Source organism: Heterodontus francisci, chromosome 22 (genome assembly GCF_036365525.1).
Source record: "Heterodontus francisci isolate sHetFra1 chromosome 22, sHetFra1.hap1, whole genome shotgun sequence".
Taxonomy (NCBI): Eukaryota; Metazoa; Chordata; class Chondrichthyes; order Heterodontiformes; family Heterodontidae; genus Heterodontus; species Heterodontus francisci.
In genome coordinates, this window is record NC_090392.1 from 35,230,663 (window position 1) to 35,254,977 (window position 24,315).

General features: G+C 43.8%; 6 non-coding genes across 6 annotated transcripts; all 6 read right to left on the minus strand.

Moving 5' to 3' along the window:
- Positions 1-1,805: 1,805 nt before the first annotated feature.
- Positions 1,806-1,878, minus strand: trnav-aac (transfer RNA valine (anticodon AAC)). Its single transcript has one exon. It is a non-coding gene; the product is annotated as a tRNA-Val (tRNA).
- A 3,407-nt stretch (positions 1,879-5,285) lies between these two features.
- On the minus strand, positions 5,286-5,358 carry trnav-cac (transfer RNA valine (anticodon CAC)). The gene has a single exon. It is a non-coding gene; the product is annotated as a tRNA-Val (tRNA).
- A 3,409-nt stretch (positions 5,359-8,767) lies between these two features.
- On the minus strand, positions 8,768-8,840 carry trnav-cac (transfer RNA valine (anticodon CAC)). Its single transcript has one exon. It is a non-coding gene; the product is annotated as a tRNA-Val (tRNA).
- Positions 8,841-12,249: 3,409 nt separating this feature from the next.
- On the minus strand, positions 12,250-12,322 carry trnav-cac (transfer RNA valine (anticodon CAC)). The gene has a single exon. It is a non-coding gene; the product is annotated as a tRNA-Val (tRNA).
- Positions 12,323-15,731: 3,409 nt separating this feature from the next.
- trnav-cac (transfer RNA valine (anticodon CAC)) lies at positions 15,732-15,804 on the minus strand. The gene has a single exon. It is a non-coding gene; the product is annotated as a tRNA-Val (tRNA).
- Positions 15,805-22,696: 6,892 nt separating this feature from the next.
- On the minus strand, positions 22,697-22,769 carry trnav-cac (transfer RNA valine (anticodon CAC)). The gene has a single exon. It is a non-coding gene; the product is annotated as a tRNA-Val (tRNA).
- Between the last annotated feature and the right edge of the window lie 1,546 nt (positions 22,770-24,315).

The following is a 24,315-nucleotide window of genomic DNA, read 5'->3' on the forward strand; positions in this document are numbered from 1 at the left end:
ACGAGGGGCAATTTATAATGGCCAATTAACCTATCAAGCAGCCAGTCTTTGGCATGTGGGAGGAAACCGGAGCACCCAGAGGAATCCCACGCAGACACAGGGAGAACTTGCAAACACCACGCAGGCAGTGCCCAGAATTGAAAGCGGGTCGCTGGAGCTGTGAGGCTGCGGTGTGAACCACTGCACACGAGAGCGTGCCGGACTGAATATTGAGTTCAATAATTCCAGAGCATGACGGGGCCCCCATTTTTCTTTCATTTTTTGTTATTTTTCATTTTTACATTTTTTACATTTTTTTGTATGTTTATTTTATTTCATCTTAGTTTGTTCAGTTTGCTTACCCACTGTTTTTTTTCCTGTTTGTACTTGCTGCTGTTCAATTTTCAGTCCATTAACAGTCCTCTCTATACTAATGCTTTGTCTTTCAACACACCATTAACATATTGTTTGCCTTTGCTCCATGACCTTCTGGTCAGCTATTCTGTGGCCTTGTCCAATCTACACCTTCTCCTTTGTTATCTCTTGCTCCACCCCCGCTTTACTTGCTTCTAACCTTTGACATTTCTAATATTTGCCAGTTCTGAAGAAGGGTCACTGAGCCGAAATGTTAACTCTGCTTCTGTCTCCACAGATGCTGCCAGTCGTGCTGAGTATTTCCAGAATTTCTTGTTTTTATTTCAGATTTCCAGCATCCACAGTATTTTGCTTTTATTCATGTATATTCTTCCTCGGTTCAATATGAAGGAGCGCTTTGATATTGAGCGGAGCCGCAGTGCATCTCATTTTCAACGCCACCTTGTTAGTGTTCCTGTTACTTGCCGAATGAAGAACAAAATAAAATAATAATTTGGCAGGTCTGCCTGTTTCCTTAGCTTCAGTTACAGAATCAGCCGTGTCTGTCTTTAAGGGAGGCAAAGTACTCCTAGCGGCTCAGCGTGACGCTGAATAGTTATGTTAATCTGCATCAATAAATCCAGGTATGTCTCTGTTACTGACTGAACAAAACGCTAATAAATCTGTGAGCGACTGTCATAACTTAAATAACTTTTTCCCCTCTGCGTGTCATGAACCTTCACCCCTTGTCATAATTGCGGCTGCATGTTAAGAGCTGGGTTATCAAGGTGCTTAAGACACCAAGAATCTGCTGCAGCAGTGGTTAAATTGAAAAGGATTTTTGCCCCTTTTACCCAAGAAGAAATGTTCAGGAGGAGCAATTTGCCCCAACTTGTTTCCACCGGAGATTCATCATTGCAACTCAAAGAAAGTTTCAGTCACTTGGGTGTTCTGTAAGAGCTGCTCGGAGGTTCAGTGACCCGGATATCATGTGCCTACGTTTTGCTGAGCCGGTGCTTGGTTGATGGGGAGATTTGGCCCGGGTTGTGCTATTTTACCTCCCCGAGATGGCCAGTAACCTGTTGATTGAGGCAGCAGACGCCACTTGCTGCTGACAGCGAGTAATTGGACAGTGCGGGTCAAAATATTGCAGCGTGCCCCTGTCTCAACGACTGTGGAGCTGGTGAAAGTGAATTGCTGATGTGCTTTTGCCTCGTCTGAAATGAGACTAAGATTCGCTGTTACTTAGCAAGCTCGTGTTGCAGGTTTCTATTCTCATCTGAGCCAAATAAAGTGTCACTGCTCGGTTTTGCGGAACTTTCTGCAGCATCAGGACTAGAAAGAGGAGCGAGTGCAAGGCATTGTGCACACAATGTGCAAGAGAAAGAGGGCTTTGAGAAATTGTGTTGTGTTCATGGGGAATGTCAATGATTGCATATTTCTTGCGAAGAAGTTTGGGTTCGTTTTGAAAATGTTTCTGCCCGGTTTCGAACTGGGGACCTTTTGCGTGTTAGGCAAACGTGATCACCACTACACTACAGAAACTCAACACGTTACAGCGCTGAGGAAGCTGCAAGTATTGTTAAACTATACAGTCTTAATCGATTTGTGGTGCTTGTTTCATTGAAATGCAATTCCACTGTGACATTTCGCAAGGCTGCAGAGGTATTGACCCAGCCATGGACGATCAGCAGTGCACAACACATCGCCAGTCCATTCAGGCCATCGTACCATTGCCAGTTTTTTCAAAGACTTGCCACTTGGGCCCACTTCCTTAGCTCTGCTTTTCTTTGCCTCTCCTTTCATGCAATTATCCAATTCCCTTTTTTTAAAACTCTCCCTTAAGAAACTAAGTTTGTAAGAGGTGCAGCAGCTGCTGCAGTGTTAATGCACAGTGTGCCATCATTGACAAAGATTCCCTTGTCCAACCACACCAAGACATCCACTTGGGATTCTTGCCAAGTTCTGGATTTCATTTCTCATTATTTACTGATTGCACTGACACATATTTGTGTTTTTAAACTCTTTATTTTGATCAAATGAGTCCTTATTTTGCTGAGTTGCTACATACAATGTGATTACCCTCGCAGTAGAATGCGTAACAGAGGCAGTTATATAATGGGGGCGAAGCTTCACTGCAGCTATATAATGTCCTGGTTGGACCCCACCTGGAGTCCTCTGCATAGTCTGGGCATGCCAATCTATATAGTGTACAAATTGGCCTTGGTATACAGGGCAGTTCAGATCCAGCAGAATGTTTGCAGAGTTCAAATGGTTAGATTAGGAAGCCATGTCCCCTCTTCCACAGAGACAGCTGTTGGTTTCCACCTGGTGCCTCACTTGTTTCTGAATTTCAAGGTGTAGAATGAAATCAAGCAACGTAACCCAAGTTTGCAATGCATTCCACGCAATCATCAAACACATCATTCCTGTCTTCCTCACCTTAGCTGCACAGCCCTCGAAACGTTGCAATCCATGTAACACAGTATTTGTTCCAGGTTTAGGCTTTCAGTAGGATTATAATAATATCTGTGCCCTCATCTTGAAATGAGATTCTCAGCAATATCCAACACAAATTGAATTGCATAGATGACAGGCAAATATAGGAAAACAGGTCAGTATGCAACACAATTCCATGGTGCCCATTTTCAGATGCACAATAGTCATCTTTTCCAGCAAATGAAAGAATTTTTCAGTGAATCATTTGCAAAGTCAGAGTTAATGGCATTTGTGCTTTTCTTTCTTCTTGTTTTGCAACATACTGGCGCCTAAATCCAATTCATGTATATTCATGTTTATTGGGGAGACCAAACGCAGACTGGGTGACCGCTTTGCGGAATACGTCGGCTCAGTCCGCAAGCAGGACCCTGAGCTTCCAGTTGCTTGCCATTTCAAGACTGCCCACTGCTCTCATGCTCACATCTCTATCCTGGGATTGCCTCAGTGTTCCAGTGAACATCAACACAAGCTCGAAAAACAGCATCCCGTTGACCGATTAGTTTAGTTTGGTGATACAGCAGTGAAACAGGCCCTTCGGCCCACCGAGTCTGTGCTGACCATCGACCACCCATTTATACTAATCCGACACGAATTCCATATTCCTACCACATCCCCACCTTCCCTATATTTCCCTACCACCTCCCTATACGAGGGGCAATTTATAATGGCCAATTAACCTATCAAGCAGCCAGTCTTTGGCATGTGGGAGGAAACCGGAGCACCCAGAGGAATCCCACGCAGACACAGGGAGAACTTGCAAACAACACGCAGGCAGTGCCCAGAATTGAAAGCGGGTCGCTGGAGCTGTGAGGCTGCGGTGTGAACCACTGCACACGAGAGCGTGCCGGACTGAATATTGAGTTCAATAATTCCAGAGCATGACGGGGCCCCCATTTTACTTTCATTTTTTGTTATTTTTCATTTTTACATTTTTTACATTTTTTTGTATGTTTATTTTATTTCATCTTAGTTTGTTCAGTTTGCTTACCCACTGTTTTTTTTCCTGTTTGTACTTGCTGCTGTTCAATTTTCAGTCCATTAACAGTCCTCTCTGTACTAATGCTTTGTCTTTCAACACACCATTAACATATTGTTTGCCTTTGCTCCATGACCTTCTGGTCAGCTATTCTGTGGCCTTGTCCAATCTACACCTTCTCCTTTGTTATCTCTTGCTCCACCCCTGCTTTACTTGCTTCTAACCTTTGACATTTCTAATATTTGCCAGTTCTGAAGAAGGGTCACTGAGCCGAAATGTTAACTCTGCTTCTGTCTCCACAGATGCTGCCAGTCGTGCTGAGTATTTCCAGAATTTCTTGTTTTTATTTCAGATTTCCAGCATCCACAGTATTTTGCTTTTATTCATGTATATTCTTCCTCGGTTCAATATGAAGGAGCGCTTTGATATTGAGCGGAGCCGCAGTGCATCTCATTTTCAACGCCACCTTGTTAGTGTTCCTGTTACTTGCCGAATGAAGAACAAAATAAAAATGATAATTTGGCAGGTCTGCCTGTTTCCTTAGCTTCAGTTACAGAATCAGCTGTGTCCGTCTTTAAGGGAGGCAAAGTACTCCTAGCGGCTCTGCGTGATGCTGAATAGTTATGTTAATCTGCATCAATAAATCCAGGTATGTCTCTGTTACTGACTGAACAAAACGCTAATAAGTCTGTGAGCGACTGTCATAACTTAAATAACTTTTTCCCCTCTGCGTGTCATGAACCTTTACCCCTTGTCATAATTGCGGCTGCATGTTAAGAGCTGGGTTATCAAGGTGCTTAAGACACCAAGAATCTGCTGCAGCAGTGGTTAAATTGAAAAGGATTTTTGCCCCTTTTACCCAAGAAGAAATGTTCAGGAGGAGCAATTTCCCCCAACTTGTTTCCACCGGAGATTCATCATTGCAACTCAAAGAAAGTTTCAGTCACTTGGGTGTTCTTGAAGAGCTGCTCGGAGGTTCAGTGACCCGGATATCATGTGCCTACGTTTTGCTGAGCCGCTGCTTGGTTTATGGGGAGATTTGGCCCGGGTTGTGCTATATTACCTCCCCGAGATGGCCAGTAACCTGTTGATTGAGGCAGCAGACGCCACTTGCTGCTGACAGCGAGTAATTGGACAGTGCGGGTCAAAATATTGCAGCGTGCCCCTGTCTCAACGACTGTGGAGCTGGTGAAAGTGAATTGCTGATGTGCTTTTGCCTCGTCTGAAATGAGACTAAGATTCGCTGTGATTTAGCAAGCTCGTGTTGCAGGTTTCTATTCTAATCTGAGCCAAATAAAGTGTCGCTGTTCGGTTTTGAGGAACTTTCTGCAGCATCAGGACTAGAAAGAGGAGCAAGTGCAAGGCATTTTGCACACAATGTGCAAGAGAAAGAGAGCTTTGAGAAATTGTGTTGTGTTCATGGGGAATGTCAATGATTGCATATTTCTTGCGAAGATGTTCGGGTTGGTTTTGAAAATGTTTCTGCCCAGTTTCGAACTGGGGACCTTTTGCGTGTGAGGCAAACGTGATCACCACTATACTACAGAAACTCAACACAGTTGCAGCGCTGAGGAAGCTGCAAGTATTGTTAAACTGTACATTCTTAATCGATTTGTGCTGCTTGTTTCATTGAAATGCAATTCCACTGTGACATTTCGAAAGGCTGCAGAGGTATTGACCCAGCCATGGACGATCAGCAGTGCACAACACATCGCCAGTCCATTCAGGCCATCGTACCATTGCCAGTTTTTTGAAAGACTTGCCATTTGGGCCCACTTCCTTAGCTCTGCTTTTCTTTGCCTCTCCTTTCATGCAATTATCCAATTCCCTTTTTTTTTAAACTCTACCTTAAGAAACTAAGTTTGTAAGAGGTGCAGCAGCTGCTGCAGTGTTAATGCACAGTGTGCCATCATTGACAAAGATTCCCTTCCCCAACCACACCAAGACATCCACTTGGGATTCTTGCCAACTTCTGGATTTCATTTCTCATTATTTACTGATTGCACTGACACATATTTGTGTTTTTAAACTCTTTATTTTGATCAAATGAGTCCTTATTTTGCTGAGTTGCTACATACAATGTGATTACCCTCGCAGTAGAATGCATAACAGAGGCAGTTATATAATGGGGGCGAAGCTTCACTGCAGCTATATCATGTCCTGGTTGGACCCCTCCTGGAGTCCTCTGCATAGTCTGGGCATGCCAATTTATATAGTATACAAATTGGCCTTGGTATACAGGGCAGTTCAGATCCAGCAGAATGTTTGCAGAGTTCAAATGGTTAGATTAGGAAGCCATGTCCCCTCTTCCACAGAGACAGCTGTTGGTTTCCACCTGGTGCCTCACTTGTTTCTGAATTTCAAGGTGTAGAATGAAATGAAGCAACGTAACCCAAGTTTGCAATGCATTCCACGCAATCGTCAAACACATCATTCCTGTCTTCCTCACCTTAGCTGCACAGCCCTCGAAACGTTGCAATCCATGTAACACAGTATTTGTTCCAGGTTTAGGCTTTCAGCCGTATTATAATAATATCTGTGCCCTCATCTTGAAATGAGATTCTCAGCAATATCCAACACAAATTGAATTGCATAGATGACAGGCAAATATAGGAAAACAGGTCAGTATGCAACACAATTCCATGGTGCCCATTTTCAGATGCACAATAGTCATCTTTTCCAGCAAATGAAAGAATTTTTCAGTGAATCATTTGCAAAGTCTGAGTTAATGGCATTTGTGCTTTTCTTTCTTCTTGTTTTGCAACATACTGGTGCCTAAATCCAATTCATGTATATTCATGTTTATTGGGGAGACCAAACGCAGATTGGGTGACCGCTTTGCGGAATACGTCGGCTCAGTCCGCAAGCAGGACCCTGAGCTTCCGGTTGCTTGCCATTTCAAGACTGCCCACTGCTCTCATGCTCACATCTCTATCCTGGGATTGCCTCAGTGTTCCAGTGAACATCAACACAAGCTCGAAAAACAGCATCCCGTTGACCGATTAGATTAGTTTGGTGATCCAGCAGTGAAACAGGCCCTTCGGCCCACCGAGTCTGTGCTGACCATCGACCACCCATTTATACTAATCCGACACGAATTCCATATTCCTACCACATCCCCACCTTCCCTATATTTCCCTGCCACCTCCCTATACGAGGGGCAATTTATAATGGCCAATTAACCTATCAAGCAGCCAGTCTTTGGCATGTGGGAGGAAACCGGAGCACCCAGAGGAATCCCACGCAGACACAGGGAGAAGTTGCAAACACCACGCAGGCAGTGCCCAGAATTGAAAGCGGGTCGCTGGAGCTGTGAGGCTGCGGTGTGAACCACTGCACACGAGAGCGTGCCGGACTGAATATTGAGTTCAATAATTCCAGAGCATGACGGGGCCCCCATTTTACTTTCATTTTTTGTTATTTTTCATTTTTACATTTTTTAAATTTTTTTGTATGTTTATTTTATTTCATCTTAGTTTGTTCAGTTTGCTTACCCACTGTTTTTTTTCCTGTTTGTACTTGCTGCTGTTCAATTTTCAGTCCATTAACAGTCCTCTCTGTACTAATGCTTTGTCTTTCAACACACCATTAACATATTGTTTGCCTTTGCTCCATGACCTTCTGGTCAGCTATTCTGTGGCCTTGTCCAATCTACACCTTCTCCTTTGTTATCTCTTGCTCCACCCCCGCTTTACTTGCTTCTAACCTTTGACATTTCTAATATTTGCCAGTTCTGAAGAAGGGTCACTGAGCCAAAATGTTAACTCTGCTTCTGTCTCCACAGATGCTGCCAGTCGTGCTGAGTATTTCCAGAATTTCTTGTTTTTATTTCAGATTTCCAGCATCCACAGTATTTTGCTTTTATTCATGTATATTCTTCCTCGGTTCAATATGAAGGAGCGCTTTGATATTGAGCGGAGCCGCAGTGCATCTCATTTTCAACGCCACCTTGTTAGTGTTCCTGTTACTTGCCGAATGAAGAACAAAATAAAAATGATAATTTGGCAGGTATGCCTGTTTCCTTAGCTTCAGTTACAGAATCAGCTGTGTCCGTCTTTAAGGGAGGCAAAGTACTCCTAGCGGCTCTGCGTGATGCTGAATAGTTATGTTAATCTGCATCAATAAATCCAGGTATGTCTCTGTTACTGACTGAACAAAACGCTAATAAGTCTGTGAGCGACTGTCATAACTTAAATAACTTTTTCCCCTCTGCGTGTCATGAACCTTTACCCCTTGTCATAATTGCGGCTGCATGTTAAGAGCTGAGTTATCAAGGTGCTTAAGACACCAAGAATCTGCTGCAGCAGTGGTTAAATTGAAAAGGATTTTTGCCCCTTTTACCCAAGAAGAAATGTTCAGGAGGAGCAATTTCCCCCAACTTGTTTCCACCGGAGATTCATCATTGCAACTCAAAGAAAGTTTCAGTCACTTGGGTGTTCTTGAAGAGCTGCTCGGAGGTTCAGTGACCCGGATATCATGTGCCTACGTTTTGCTGAGCCGCTGCTTGGTTTATGGGGAGATTTGGCCCGGGTTGTGCTATATTACCTCCCCGAGATGGCCAGTAACCTGTTGATTGAGGCAGCAGACGCCACTTGCTGCTGACAGCGAGTAATTGGACAGTGCGGGTCAAAATATTGCAGCGTGCCCCTGTCTCAACGACTGTGGAGCTGGTGAAAGTGAATTGCTGATGTGCTTTTGCCTCGTCTGAAATGAGACTAAGATTCGCTGTGATTTAGCAAGCTCGTGTTGCAGGTTTCTATTCTAATCTGAGCCAAATAAAGTGTCGCTGTTCGGTTTTGAGGAACTTTCTGCAGCATCAGGACTAGAAAGAGGAGCGAGTGCAAGGCATTTTGCACACAATGTGCAAGAGAAAGAGAGCTTTGAGAAATTGTGTTGTGTTCATGGGGAATGTCAATGATTGCATATTTCTTGCGAAGATGTTCGGGTTGGTTTTGAAAATGTTTCTGCCCAGTTTCGAACTTGGGACCTTTTGCGTGTGAGGCAAACGTGATCACCACTATACTACAGAAACTCAACACAGTTGCAGCGCTGAGGAAGCTGCAAGTATTGTTAAACTGTACAGTCTTAATCGATTTGTGCTGCTTGTTTCATTGAAATGCAATTCCACTGTGACATTTCGCAAGGCTGCAGAGGTATTGACCCAGCCATGGACGATCAGCAGTGCACAACACATCGCCAGTCCATTCAGGCCATCGTACCATTGCCAGTTTTTTGAAAGACTTGCCATTTGGGCCCACTTCCTTAGCTCTGCTTTTCTTTGCCTCTCCTTTCATGCAGTTATCCAATTCCCTTTTTTTTTAAACTCTACCTTAAGAAACTAAGTTTGTAAGAGGTGCAGCAGCTGCTGCAGTGTTAATGCACAGTGTGCCATCATTGACAAAGATTCCCTTCCCCAACCACACCAAGACATCCACTTGGGATTCTTGCCAACTTCTGGATTTCATTTCTCATTATTTACTGATTGCACTGACACATATTTGTGTTTTTAAACTCTTTATTTTGATCAAATGAGTCCTTATTTTGCTGAGTTGCTACATACAATGTGATTACCCTCGCAGTAGAATGCATAACAGAGGCAGTTATATAATGGGGGCGAAGCTTCACTGCAGCTATATCATGTCCTGGTTGGACCCCACCTGGAGCCCTCTGCATAGTCTGGGCATGCCAATTTATATGGTATACAAATTGGCCTTGGTATACAGGGCAGTTCAGATCCAGCAGAATGTTTGCAGAGTTCAAATGGTTAGATTAGGAGGCCATGTCCCCTCTTCCACAGAGACAGCTGTTGGTTTCCACCTGGTGCCTCACCTGCTTCTGAATTTCAAGGTGTAGAATGAAATCAAGTAACGTAACCCAAGTTTGCAATGCATTCCACGCAATCATCAAACACATCATTCCCGTCTTCCTCACCTGAGCTGCACAGCCCTCGAAACGTTGCAATCCATGTAACCCAGTATTTGTTCCAGGTTTAGGCTTTCAGTAGGATTATAATAATATCTGTGCCCTCACCTTGAAATGAGATTCTCAGCAATATCCAACACAAATTGAATTGCATAGATGACAGGCAAATATAGGAAAACAGGTCAGTATGCAACACAATCCCATGGTGCCCATTTTCAGATGCACAATAGTCATCTTTTCCAGCAAATGAAAGCATTTTTCAGTGAATCATTTGCAAAGTCAGAGTTAATGGCATTTGTGCTTTTCTTTCTTCTTGTTTTGCAACATACTGGCGCCTAAATCCAATTCATGTATATTCATGTTTATTGGGGAGACCAAACGCAGACTGGGTGACCGCTTTGCGGAATACGTCTGCTCAGTCCGCAAGCAGGACCCTGAGCTTCCGGTTGCTTGCCATTTCAAAACTGCCCACTGCTCTCATGCTCACATCTCTATCCTGGGATTGCCTCAGTGTTCCAGTGAACATCAAAACAAGCTCGAAAAACAGCATCCCGTTGACCGATTAGTTTAGTTTGGTGATACAGCAGTGAAACAGGCCCTTCGGCCCACCGAGTCTGTGCTGACCATCGACCACCCATTTATACTAATCCGACACGAATTTCATATTCCTACCACATCCCCACCTTCCCGATATTTCCCTGCCACCTCCCATTACGAGGGGCAATTTATAATGGCCAATTAACCTATCAAGCAGCCAGTCTTTGGCATGTGGGAGGAAACCGGAGCACCCAGAGGAATCCCACGCAGACACAGGGAGAACTTGCAAACACCACACAGGCAGTGCCCAGAATTGAAAGCGGGTCGCTGGAGCTGTGAGGCTGCGGTGTGAACCACTGCACACGAGAGCGTGCCGGACTGAATATTGAGTTCAATAATTCCAGAGCATGACGGGGCCCCCATTTTACTTTCATTTTTTGTTATTTTTCATTTTTACATTTTTTACATTTTTTTGTATGTTTATTTTATTTCATCTTAGTTTGTTCAGTTTGCTTACCCACTGTTTTTTTTCCTGTTTGTACTTGCTGCTGTTCAATTTTCAGTCCATTAACAGTCCTCTCTGTACTAATGCTTTGTCTTTCAACACACCATTAACATATTGTTTGCCTTTGCTCCATGACCTTCTGGTCAGCTATTCTGTGGCCTTGTCCAATCTACACCTTCTCCTTTGTTATCTCTTGCTCCACCCCCGCTTTACTTGCTTCTAACCTTTGACATTTCTAATATTTGCCAGTTCTGAAGAAGGGTCACTGAGCCGAAATGTTAACTCTGCTTCTGTCTCCACAGATGCTGCCAGTCGTGCTGAGTATTTCCAGAATTTCTTGTTTTTATTTCAGATTTCCAGCATCCACAGTATTTTGCTTTTATTCATGTATATTCTTCCTCAGTTCAATATGAAGGAGCGCTTTGATATTGAGCGGAGCCGCAGTGCATCTCATTTTCAACGCCACCTTGTTAGTGTTCCTGTTACTTGCCGAATGAAGAACAAAATAAAAATAATAATTTGGCAGGTCTGCCTGTTTCCTTAGCTTCAGTTACAGAATCAGCCGTGTCCGTCTTTAAGGGAGGCAAAGTACTCCTAGCGGCTCTGCGTGACGCTGAATAGTTATGTTAATCTGCATCAATAAATCCAGGTATGTCTCTGTTACTGACTGAACAAAACGCTAATAAGTCTGTGAGCGACTGTCACAACTTAAATAACTTTTTCCCCTCTGCGTGTCATGAACCTTTACCCCTTGTCATAATTGCGGCTGCATGTTAAGAGCTGGGTTATCAAGGTGCTTAAGACACCAAGAATCTGCTGCAGCAGTGGTTAAATTGAAAAGGATTTTTGCCCCTTTTACCCAAGAAGAAATGTTCAGGAGGAGCAATTTCCCCCAACTTGTTTCCACCGGAGATTCATCATTGCAACTCAAAGAAAGTTTCAGTCACTTGGGTGTTCTTGAAGAGCTGCTCGGAGGTTCAGTGACCCGGATATCATGTGCCTCCGTTTTGCTGAGCCGCTGCTTGGTTTATGGGGAGATTTGGCCCGGGTTGTGCTATATTACCTCCCCGAGATGGCAAGTAACCTGTTGATTGAGGCAGCAGACGCCACTTGCTGCTGACAGCGAGTAATTGGACAGTGCGGGTCAAAATATTGCAGCGTGCCCCAGTCTCAACGACTGTGGAGCTGGTGAAAGTGAATTGCTGATGTGCTTTTGCCTCGTCTGAAATGAGACTAAGATTCGCTGTGATTTAGCAAGCTCGTGTTGCAGGTTTCTATTCTAATCTGAGCCAAATAAAGTGTCACTGCTCGGTTTTGAGGAACTTTCTGCAACATCAGGACTAGAAAGAGGAGCGAGTGCAAGGCATTGTGCACACAATGTGCAAGAGAAAGAGAGCTTTGAGAAATTGTGTTGTGTTAATGGGGAATGTCAATGATTGCATATTTCTTGCGAAGATGTTCGGGTTGGTTTTGAAAATGTTTCTGCCCAGTTTCGAACTGCGGACCTTTTGCGTGTGAGGCAAACGAGATCACCACTACACTACAGAAACTAAACACAGCAGCAGCGCTGAGGAAGCTGCAAGTATTGTTAAACTGTACAGTCTTAATCGATTTGTGCTGCTTGTTTCATTGAAATGCAATTCCACTGTGACATTTCGCAAGGCTGCAGAGGTATTGACCCAGCCATGGACGATCAGCAGTGCACAACACATCGCCAGTCCATTCAGGCCATCGTACCATTGCCAGTTTTTTGAAAGACTTGCCATTTGGGCCCACTTCCTTAGCTCTGCTTTTCTTTGCCTCTCCTTTCATGCAATTATCCAATTCCCTTTTTTTTTAAACTCTACCTTAAGAAACTAAGTTTGTAAGAGGTGCAGCAGCTGCTGCAGTGTTAATGCACAGTGTGCCATCATTGACAAAGATTCCTTTCCCCAACCACACCAAGACATCCACTTGGGATTCTTGCCAACTTCTGGATTTCATTTCTCATTATTTACTGATTGCACTGACACATATTTGTGTTTTTAAACTCTTTATTTTGATCAAATGAGTCCTTATTTTGCTGAGTTGCTACATACAATGTGATTACCCTCGCAGTAGAATGCATAACAGAGGCAGTTATATAATGGGGGCGAAGCTTCACTGCAGCTATATCATGTCCTGGTTGGACCCCACCTGGAGTCATCTGCATAGTCTGGGCATGCCAATTTATATAGTATACAAATTGGCCTTGGTATACAGGGCAGTTCAGATCCAGCAGAATGTTTGCAGAGTTCAAATGGTTATATTAGGAAGCTATGTCCCCTCTTCCACAGAGACAGCTGTTGGTTTACACCTGGTGCCTCACTTGTTTCTGAATTTCAAGGTGTAGAATGAAATCAAGCAACGTAACCCAAGTTTGCAATGCATTCCACGCAATCATCAAACACATCATTCCTGTCTTCCTCACCTTAGCTGCACAGCCCTCGATAAGTTGCAATCCATGTAACACAGGATTCGTTCCAGGTTTAGGCTTTCAGTAGGATTATAATAATATCTGTGCCCTCATCTTGAAATGAGATTCTCAGCAATATCCAACACAAATTGAATTGCACACATGACAGGCAAATATAAGAAAACAGGTCAGTATGCAACACAATTCCATGGTGCCCATTTTCAGATGCACAATAGTCATCTTTTCCAGCAAAGGAAAGAATTTTTCAGTGAATCATTTGCAAAGTCAGAGTTAATGGCATTTGTGCTTTTCTTTCTTCTTGTTTTGCAACATACTGGCGCCTAAATCCAATTCATGTATATTCATGTTTATTGGGGAGACCAAACGCAGACTGGGTGACCGCTTTGCGGAAGACATCGGCTCAGTCCGCAAGCAGGACCCTGAGCTTCCGGTTGCTTGCCATTTCAAGACTGCCCACTGCTCTCATGCTCACATCTCTATCCTGGGATTGCCTCAGTGTTCCAGTGAACATCAACACAAGCTCGAAAAACAGCATCCCGTTGACCGATTAGTTTAGTTTGGTGATGCAGCAGTGAAACAGGCCCTTCGGCCCACCGAGTCTGTGCTGACCATCGACCACCCATTTATACTAATCCGACACGAATTCCATATTCCTACCACATCCCCACCTTCCCTATATTTCCCTACCACCTCCCTATACGAGGGGCAATTTATAATGGCCAATTAACCTATCAAGCAGCCAGTCTTTGGCATGTGGGAGGAAACCGGTGCACCCAGAGGAATCCCACGCAGACACAGGGAGAACTTGCAAACACCACGCAGGCAGTGCCCAGAATTGAAAGCGGGTCGCTGGAGCTGTGAGGCTGCGGTGTGAACCACTGCACACGAGAGCGTGCCGGACTGAATATTGAGTTCAATAATTCCAGAGCATGACGGGGCCCCCATTTTACTTTCATTTTTTGTTATTTTTCATTTTTACATTTTTTACATTTTTTTGTATGTTTATTTTATTTCATCTTAGTTTGTTCAGTTTGCTTACCCACTGTTTTTTTTCCTGTTTGTACTTGCTGCTGTTCAATTTTCAGTCCATTAACAGTCCTCTCTGTACTAATGCTTTGTCTTTCAACACACCATTAACATATTGTTTGCCTTTGCTCCATGACCTTCTGGTCAGCTATTCTGTGGCCTTGTCCAATCTACACCTTCTCCTTTGTTATCTCTTGCTCCACCCCCGCTTTACTTGCTTCTAACCTTTGACATTTCTAATATTTGCCAGTTCTGAAGAAGGGTCACTGAGCCGAAATGTTAACTCTGCTTCTGTCTCCACAGATGCTGCCAGACCTGCTGAGTATTTCCAGAATTTCTTGTTTTTATTTCAGATTTCCAGCATCCACAGTATTTTGCTTTTATTCATGTATATTCTTCCTCAGTTCAATATGAAGGAGCGCTTTGATATTGAGCGGAGCCGCAGTGCATCTCATTTTCAACGCCACCTTGTTAGTGTTCCTGTTACTTGCCGAATGAAGAACAAAATAAAAATGATAATTTGGCAGGTCTGCCTGTTTCCTTAGCTTCAGTTACAGAATCAGCTGTGTCCGTCTTTAAGGGAGGCAAAGTACACCTAGCGGCTCTGCGTGATGCTGAATAGTTATGTTATTCTGCATCAATAAATCCAGGTATGTCTCTGTTACTGAATGAACAAAACGCTAATAAGTCTGTGAGAGACTGTCATAACTTAAATAACTTTTACCGCTCTGCGTGTCATGAACCTTTACCCCTTGTCATAATTGCGGCTGCATGTTAAGAGCTGGGTTATCAAGGTGCTTAAGACACCAAGAATCTGCTGCAGCAGTGGTTAAATTGAAAAGGATTTTTGCCCCTTTTACCCAAGAAGAAATGTTCAGGAGGAGCAATTTCCCCCAACTTGTTTCCACCGGAGATTCATCATTGCAACTCAAAGAAAGTTTCAGTCACTTGGGTGTTCTTGAAGAGCTGCTCGGAGGTTCAGTGACCCTGATATCATGTGCCTACGTTTTGCTGAGCCGGTGCTTGGTTGATGGGGAGATTTGGCCCGGGTTGTGCTATTTTACCTCCCCGAGATGGCCAGTAACCTGTTGATTGAGGCAGCAGACGCCACTTGCTGCTGACAGCGAGTAATTGGACAGTGCGGGTCAAAATATTGCAGCGTGCCCCAGTCTCAACGACTGTGGAGCTGGTGAAAGTGAATTGCTGATGTGCTTTTGCCTCGTCTGAAATGAGACTAAGATTCGCTGTGACTTAGCAAGCTCGTGTTGCAGGTTTCTATTCTAATCTGAGCCAAATAAAGTGTCACTGCTCGGTTTTGAGGAACTTTCTGCAGCATCAGGACTAGAAAGAGGAGCGAGTGCAAGGCATTGTGCACACAATGTGCAAGAGAAAGAGAGCTTTGAGAAATTGTGTTGTGTTAATGGGGAATGTCAATGATTGCATATTTCTTGCGAAGATGTTCGGGTTGGTTTTGAAAATGTTTCTGCCCAGTTTCTAACTGGGGACCTTTTGCGTGTGAGGCAAACGTGATCACCACTACACTACAGAAACTCAACACAGTTGCGGCGCTGAGGAAGCTGCAAGTATTGTTAAACTGTACAGTTTTGATCGATTTGTGCTGCTTGTTTCATTGAAATGCAATTCCACTGTGACATTTCGCAAGGCTGCAGAGGTATTGACCCAACCATGGACGATCAGCAGTGCACAACACATCGCCAGTCCATTCAGGCCATCGTACCATTGCCAGTTTTTTGAAAGACTTGCCATTTGGGCCCACTTCCTTAGCTCTGCTTTTCTTTGCCTCTCCTTTCATGCAATTATCCAATTCCCTTTTTTTCTGAACTCTACCTGAAGAAACTAAGTTTGTAAGAGGTGCAGCAGCTGCTGCAGTGTTAATGCACAGTGTGCCATCATTGACAAAGATTCCCTTCCCCAACCACACCAAGACATCCACTTGGGATTCTTGCCAACTTCTGGATTTCATTTCTCATTATTTACTGATTGCACTGACACATATTTGTGTTTTTAAACTCTTTATTTTGATCAAATGAGTCCTTATTTTGCTGAGTTGCTACATACAATGTGATTACCCTCGCAGTACAATGCATAACAGAGGCAGTTATATAATGGGGGTGAAGCTTCACTGCAGCTATATCATGTCCTGGTTGGACCCCACCTGGAGTCCTCTGCATAGTCTGGGCATGCCAATTTATATAGTATACAAATTGGCCTTGGTATACAGGGCAGTTCAGATCCAGCAGAATGTTTGCAGAGTTCAAATGGTTATATTAGGAAGCTATGTCCCCTCTTCCACAGAGACAGCTGTTGGTTTCCACCTGGTGCCTCACTTGTTTCTGAATTTCAAGGTGTAGAATGAAATCAAGCAACGTAACCCAAGTTTGCAATGCATTCCACGCAATCATCAAACACATCATTCCTGTCTTCCTCACCTTAGCTGCGCAGCCCTCGATAAGTTGCAATCCATGTAACACAGGATTTGTTCCAGGTTTAGGCTTTCAGTAGGATTATAATAATATCTGTGCCCTCATCTTGAAATGAGATTCTCAGCAATATCCAACACAAATTGAATTGCACAGATGACAGGCAAATATAAGAAAACAGGTCAGTATGCAACACAATTCCATGGTGCCCATTTTCAGATGCACAATAGTCATCTTTTCCAGCAAAGGAAAGAATTTTTCAGTGAATCATTTGCAAAGTCAGAGTTAATGGCATTTGTGCTTTTCTTTCTTCTTGTTTTGCAACATACTGGCGCCTAAATCCAATTCATGTATATTCATGTTTATTGGGGAGACCAAACGCAGACTGTGTGACCGCTTTGCGGAAGACATCGGCTCAGTCCGCAAGCAGGACCCTGAGCTTCCGGTTGCTTGCCATTTCAAGACTGCCCACTGCTCTCATGCTCACATCTCTATCCTGGGATTGCCTCAGTGTTCCAGTGAACATCAACACAAGCTCGAAAAACAGCATCCCGTTGACCGATTAGTTTAGTTTGGTGATGCAGCAGTGAAACAGGCCCTTCGGCCCACCGAGTCTGTGCTGACCACCGACCACCCATTTATACTAATCCGACACGAATTCCATATTCCTACCACATCCCCACCTTCCCTATATTTCCCTACCACCTCCCTATACGAGGGGCAATTTATAATGGCCAATTAACCTATCAAGCAGCCAGTCTTTGGCATGTGGGAGGAAACCGGTGCACCCAGAGGAATCCCACGCAGACACAGGGAGAACTTGCAAACACCACGCAGGCAGTGCCCAGAATTGAAAGCGGGTCGCTGGAGCTGTGAGGCTGCGGTGTGAACCACTGCACACGAGAGCGTGCCGGACTGAATATTGAGTTCAATAATTCCAGAGCATGACGGGGCCCCCATTTTACTTTCATTTTTTGTTATTTTTCATTTTTACATTTTTTACATTTTTTTGTATGTTTATTTTATTTCATCTTAGTTTGTTCAGTTTGCTTACCCACTGTTTTTTTTCCTGTTTGTACTTGCTGCTGTTCAATTTTCAGTCCATTAACAGTCCTCTCTGTACTAATGCTTTGTCTTTCAACACACCATTAACATATTGTTTGCCTTTGCTCCATGACCTTCTGGTCAGCTATTCTGTGGCCTTGTCCAATCTACACCTTCTCCTTTGTTATCTCTTGCTCCACCCCCGCTTTACTTGCTTCTAACCTTTGACATTTCTAATATTTGCCAGTTTTGAAGAAGGGTCACTGAGCCGAAATGTTAACTCTGCTTCTGTCTCCACAGATGCTGCCAGACCTGCTGAGTATTTCCAGAATTTCTTGTTTTTATTTCAGATTTCCAGCATCCACAGTATTTTGCTTTTATTCATGTATATTCTTCCTCAGTTCAATATGAAGGAGCGCTTTGATATTGAGCGGAGCCGCAGTGCATCTCATTTTCAACGCCACCTTGTTAGTGTTCCTGTTACTTGCCGAATGAAGAACAAAATAAAAATGATAATTTGGCAGGTCAGCCTGTTTCCTTAGCTTCAGTTACAGAAACAGCTGTGTCCGTCTTTAAGGGAGGCAAAGTACTCCTAGCGGCTCTGCGTGATGCTGAATAGTTATGTTATTCTGCATCAATAAATCCAGGTATGTCTCTGTTACTGACTGAACAAAACGCTAATAAGTCTGTGAGCGACTGTCATAACTTAAATAACTTTTACCACTCTGCGTGTCATGAACCTTTACCCCTTGTCATAATTGCGGCTGCATGTTAAGAGCTGGGTTATCAAGGTGCTTAAGACACCAAGAATCTGCTGCAGCAGTGGTTAAATTGAAAAGGATTTTTGCCCCTTTCACCCAAGAAGAAATGTTCAGGAGGAGCAATTTACCCCAACTTGTTTCCACCGGAGATTCATCATTGCAACTCAAAGAAAGTTTCAGTCACTTGGGTGTTCTTGAAGAGCTGCTCGGAGGTTCAGTGACCCGGATATCATGTGCCTACGTTTTGCTGAGCCGCTGCTTGGTTTATGGGGAGATTTGGCCCGGGTTGTGCTATATTACCTCCCCGAGATGGCCAGTAACCTGTTGATTGAGGCAGCAGACGCCACTTGCTGCTGACAGCGAGTAATTGGACAGTGCGGGTCAAAATATTGCAGCGTGCCCCTGTCTCAACGACTGTGGAGCTGGTGAAAGTGAATTGCTGATGTGCTTTTGCCTCGTCTGAAATGAGACTAAGATTCGCTGTGACTTAGCAAGCTCGTGTTGCAGGTTTCTATTCTAATCTGAGCCAAATAAAGTGTCACTGCTCGGTTTTGAGGAACTTTCTGCAGCATCAGGACTAGAAAGAGGAGCGAGTGCAAGGCATTGTGCACACAATGTGCAAGAGAAACAGAGCTTTGAGAAATTGTGTTGTGTTAATGGGGAATGTCAATGATTGCATATTTCTTGCGAAGATGTTCGGGTTGGTTTTGAAAATGTTTCTTCTCAATTTCGAACTGGGGATCTTTTGCGTGTTAGGCAAACGTGATCACCACTACACTACAGAAACTCAACACAGTTGCAGCGCTGAGGAAGCTGCAAGTATTGTTAAACTGTACAGTCTTAATCGATTTGTGCTGCTTATTTCATTGAAATGCAATTCCACTGTGACATTTCGCAAGGCTGCAGAGGTATTGACCCAGCCATGGACGATCAGCAGTGCACAACACATCGCCAGTCCATTCAGGCCATCGTCCCGTTGCCAGTTTTTTGAAAGACTTGCCATTTGGGCCCACTTCCTTAGCTCTGCTTTTCTTTGCCTCTCCTTTCATGCAATTATCCAATTCCCTTTTTTTTTAAACTCTACCTTAAGAAACTAAGTTTGTACGAGGTGCAGCAGCTGCTGCAGTGTTAATGCACAGTGTGCCATCATTGACAAAGATTCCCTTCCCCAACCACACCAAGACATCCACTTGGGATTCTTGCCAACTTCTGGATTTCATTTCTCATTATTTACTGATTGCACTGATACATATTTGTGTTTTTAAACTCTTTATTTTGATCAAATGAGTCCTTATTTTGCTGAGTTGCTACATACAATGTGATTACCCTCGCAGTAGAATGCATAACAGAGGCAGTTATATAATGGGGGCGAAGCTTCACTGCAGCTATATAATGTCCTGGTTGGACCCCACCTGGAGTCCTCTGCATAGTCTGGGCATGCCAATTTATATAGTATACAAATTGGCCTTGGTATACAGGGCAGTTCAGATCCAGCAGAATGTTTGCAGAGTTCAAATGGTTAGATTAGGAAGCCATGCCCCCTCTTCCACAGAGACAGCTGTTGGTTTCCACCTGGTGCCTCACTTGTTTCTGAATTTCAAGGTGTAGAATGAAATCAAGCAACGTAACCCAAGTTTGCAATGCATTCCACGCAATCATCAAACACATCATTCCTGTCTTCCTCACCTTAGCTGCACAGCCCTCGATAAGTTGCAATCCATGTAACACAGTATTTGTTCCAGGTTGAGGCTTTCAGTAGGATTATAATAATATCTGTGCCCTCATCTTGAAATGAGATTCTCAGCAATATCCAACACAAATTGAATTGCACAGATGACAGGCAAATATAAGAAAACAGGTCAGTATGCAACACAATCCCATGGTGCCCATTTTCAGATGCACAATAGTCATCTTTTCCAGCAAAGGAAAGAATTTTTCAGTGAATCATTTGCAAAGTCAGAGTTAATGGCATTTGTGCTTTTCTTTCTTCTTGTTTTGCAACATACTGGCGCCTAAATCCAATTCATGTATATTCATGTTTATTGGGGAGACCAAACGCAGACTGGGTGACCGCTTTGCGGAAGACATCGTCTCAGTCCGCAAGCAGGACCCTGAGCTTCCAGTTGCTTGCCATTTCAAGACTGCCCACTGCTCTCATGCTCACATCTCTATCCTGGGATTGCCTCAGTGTTCCAGTGAACATCAACACAAGCTCGAAAAACAGCATCCCGTTGACCGATTAGTTTAGTTTGGTGATGCAGCAGTGAAACAGGCCCTTCGGCCCACCGAGTCTGTGCTGACCATCGACCACCCATTTATACTAATCCGACACGAATTCCATATTCCTACCACATCCCCACCTTCCCTATATTTCCCTACCACCTCCCTATACGAGGGGCAATTTATAATGGCCAATTAACCTATCAAGCAGCCAGTCTTTGGCATGTGGGAGGAAACCGGAGCACCCAGAGGAATCCCACGCAGACACAGGGAGAACTTGCAAACACCACGCAGGCAGTGCCCAGAATTGAAAGCGGGTCGCTGGAGCTGTGAGGCTGCGGTGTGAACCACTGCACACGAGAGCGTGCCGGACTGAATATTGAGTTCAATAATTCCAGAGCATGACGGGGCCCCCATTTTACTTTCATTTTTTGTTATTTTTCATTTTTACATTTTTTACATTTTTTTGTATGTTTATTTTATTTCATCTTAGTTTGTTCAGTTTGCGTACCCACTGTTTTTTTTTCCTGTTTGTACTTGCTGCTGTTCAATTTTCAGTCCATTAACAGTCCTCTCTGTACTAATGCTTTGTCTTTCAACACACCATTAACATATTGTTTGCCTTTGCTCCATGACCTTCTGGTCAGCTATTCTGTGGCCTTGTCCAATCTACACCTTCTCCTTTGTTATCTCTTGCTCCACCCCCGCTTTACTTGCTTCTAACCTTTGACATTTCTAATATTTGCCAGTTCTGAAGAAGGGTCACTGAGCCGAAATTTTAACTCTGCTTCTGTCTCCACAGATGCTGCCAGACCTGCTGAGTATTTCCAGAATTTCTTGTTTTTATTTCAGATTTCCAGCATCCACAGTATTTTGCTTTTATTCATGTATATTCTTCCTCAGTTCAATATGAAGGAGCGCTTTGATATTGAGCGGAGCCGCAGTGCATCTCATTTTCAACGCCACCTTGTTAGTGTTCCTGTTACTTGCCGAATGAAGAACAAAATAAAAATGATAATTTGGCAGGTCTGCCTGTTTCCTTAGCTTCAGTTACAGAATCAGCTGTGTCCGTCTTTAAGGGAGGCAAAGTACTCCTAGCGGCTCTGCGTGATGCTGAATAGTTATGTTAATCGGCATCAATAAATCCAGGTATGTCTCTGTTACTGAATGAACAAAACGCTAATAAGTCTGTGAGCGACTGTCATAACTTAAATAACTTTTACCCCTCTGCGTGTCATGAACCTTTACCCCTTGTCATAATTGCGGCTGCATGTTAAGAGCTGGGTTATCAAGGTGCTTAAGACACCAAGAATCTGCTGCAGCAGTGGTTAAATTGAAAAGGATTTTTGCCCCTTTTACCCAAGAAGAAATGTTCAGGAGGAGCAATTTACCCCAACTTGTTTCCACCGGAGATTCATCATTGCAACTCAAAGAAAGTTTCAGTCACTTGGGTGTTCTTGAAGAGCTGCTCGGAGGTTCAGTGACCGGGATATCATGTGCCGACGTTTTGCTGAGCCGGTGCTTGGTTGATGCGGAGATTTGGCCCGGGTTGTGCTATATTACCTCCCCGAGATGGCCAGTAACCTGTTGATTGAGGCAGCAGACGCCACTTGCTGCTGACAGCGAGTAATTGGACAGTGCGGGTCAAAATATTGCAGCGTGCCCCTGTCTCAACGACTGTGGAGCTGGTGAAAGTGAATTGCTGATGTGCTTTTGCCTCGTCTGAAATGAGACTAAGATTCGCTGTGACTTAGCAAGCTCGTGTTGCAGGTTTCTATTCTAATCTGAGCCAAATAAAGTGTCACTGCTCGGTTTTGAGGAACTTTCTGCAGCATCAGGACTAGAAAGAGGAGCGAGTGCAAGGCATTGTGCACACAATGTGCAAGAGAAAGAGAGCTTTGAGAAATTGTGTTGTGTTAATGGGGAATGTCAATGATTGCATATTTCTTGCGAAGATGTTCGGGTTGGTTTTGAAAATGTTTCTGCCCAGTTTTGAACTGGGGATCTTTTGCGTGTGAGGCAAACGTGATCACCACTACACTACAGAATCTCAACACAGTTGCAGCGCTGAGGAAGCTGCAAGTATTGTTAAACTGTACAGTCTTAATCGATTTGTGCTGCTTGTTTCATTGAAATGCAATTCCACTGTGACATTTCGCAAGGCTGCAGAGGTATTGACCCAGCCATGGACGATCAGCAGTGCACAACACATCGCCAGTCCATTCAGGCCATCGTACCATTGCCAGTTTTTTGAAAGACTTGGCATTTGGGCCCACTTCCTTAGCTCTGCTTTTCTTTGCCTCTCCTTTCATGCAATTATCCAATTCCCTTTTTTTTTAAACTCTACCTTAAGAAACTAAGTTTGTAAGAGGTGCAGCAGCTGCTGCAGTGTTAATGCACAGTGTGCCATCATTGACAAAGATTCCCTTCCCCAACCACACCAAGACATCCACTTGGGATTCTTGCCAAGTTCTGGATTTCATTTCTCATTATTTACTGATTGCACTGACACATATTTGTGTTTTTAAACTCTTTATTTTGATCAAATGAGTCCTTATTTTGCTGAGTTGCTACATACAATGTGATTACCATCGCAGTAGAATGCATAACAGAGGCAGTTATATAATGGGGGCGAAGCTTCACTGCAGCTATATCATGTCCTGGTTGGACCCCACCTGGAGTCCTCTGCATAGTCTGGGCATGCCAATTTATATAGTATACAAATTGGCCTTGGTATACAGGGCAGTTCAGATCCAGCAGAATGTTTGCAGAGTTCAAATGGTTATATTAGGAAGCTATGTCCCCTCTTCCACAGAGACAGCTGTTGGTTTCCACCTGGTGCCTCACTTGTTTCTGAATTTCAAGGTGTAGAATGAAATCAAGCAACGTAACCCAAGTTTGCAATGCATTCCACGCAATCATCAAACACATCATTCCTGTCTTCCTCACCTTAGCTGCACAGCCCTCGATAAGTTGCAATCCATGTAACACAGGATTTGTTCCAGGTTTAGGCTTTCAGTAGGATTATAATAATATCTGTGCCCTCATCTTGAAATGAGATTCTCAGCAATATCCAACACAAATTGAATTGCACAGATGACAGGCAAATATAAGAAAACAGGTCAGTATGCAACACAATTCCATGGTGCCCATTTTCAGATGCACAATAGTCATCTTTTCCAGCAAAGGAAAGAATTTTTCAGTGAATCATTTGCAAAGTCAGAGTTAATGGCATTTGTGCTTTTCTTTCTTCTTGTTTTGCAACATACTGGCGCCTAAATCCAATTCATGTATATTCATGTTTATTGGGGAGACCAAACGCAGACTGGGTGACCGCTTTGCGGAAGACATCGGCTCAGTCCGCAAGCAGGACCCTGAGCTTCCGGTTGCTTGCATTTCAAGACTGCCCACTGCTCTCATGCTCACATCTCTATCCTGGGATTGCCTCAGTGTTCCAGTGAACATCAACACAAGCTCGAAAAACAGCATCCCGTTGACCGATTAGTTTAGTTTGGTGATGCAGCAGTGAAACAGGCCCTTCGGCCCACCGAGTCTGTGCTGACCATCGACCACCCATTTATACTAATCCGACACGA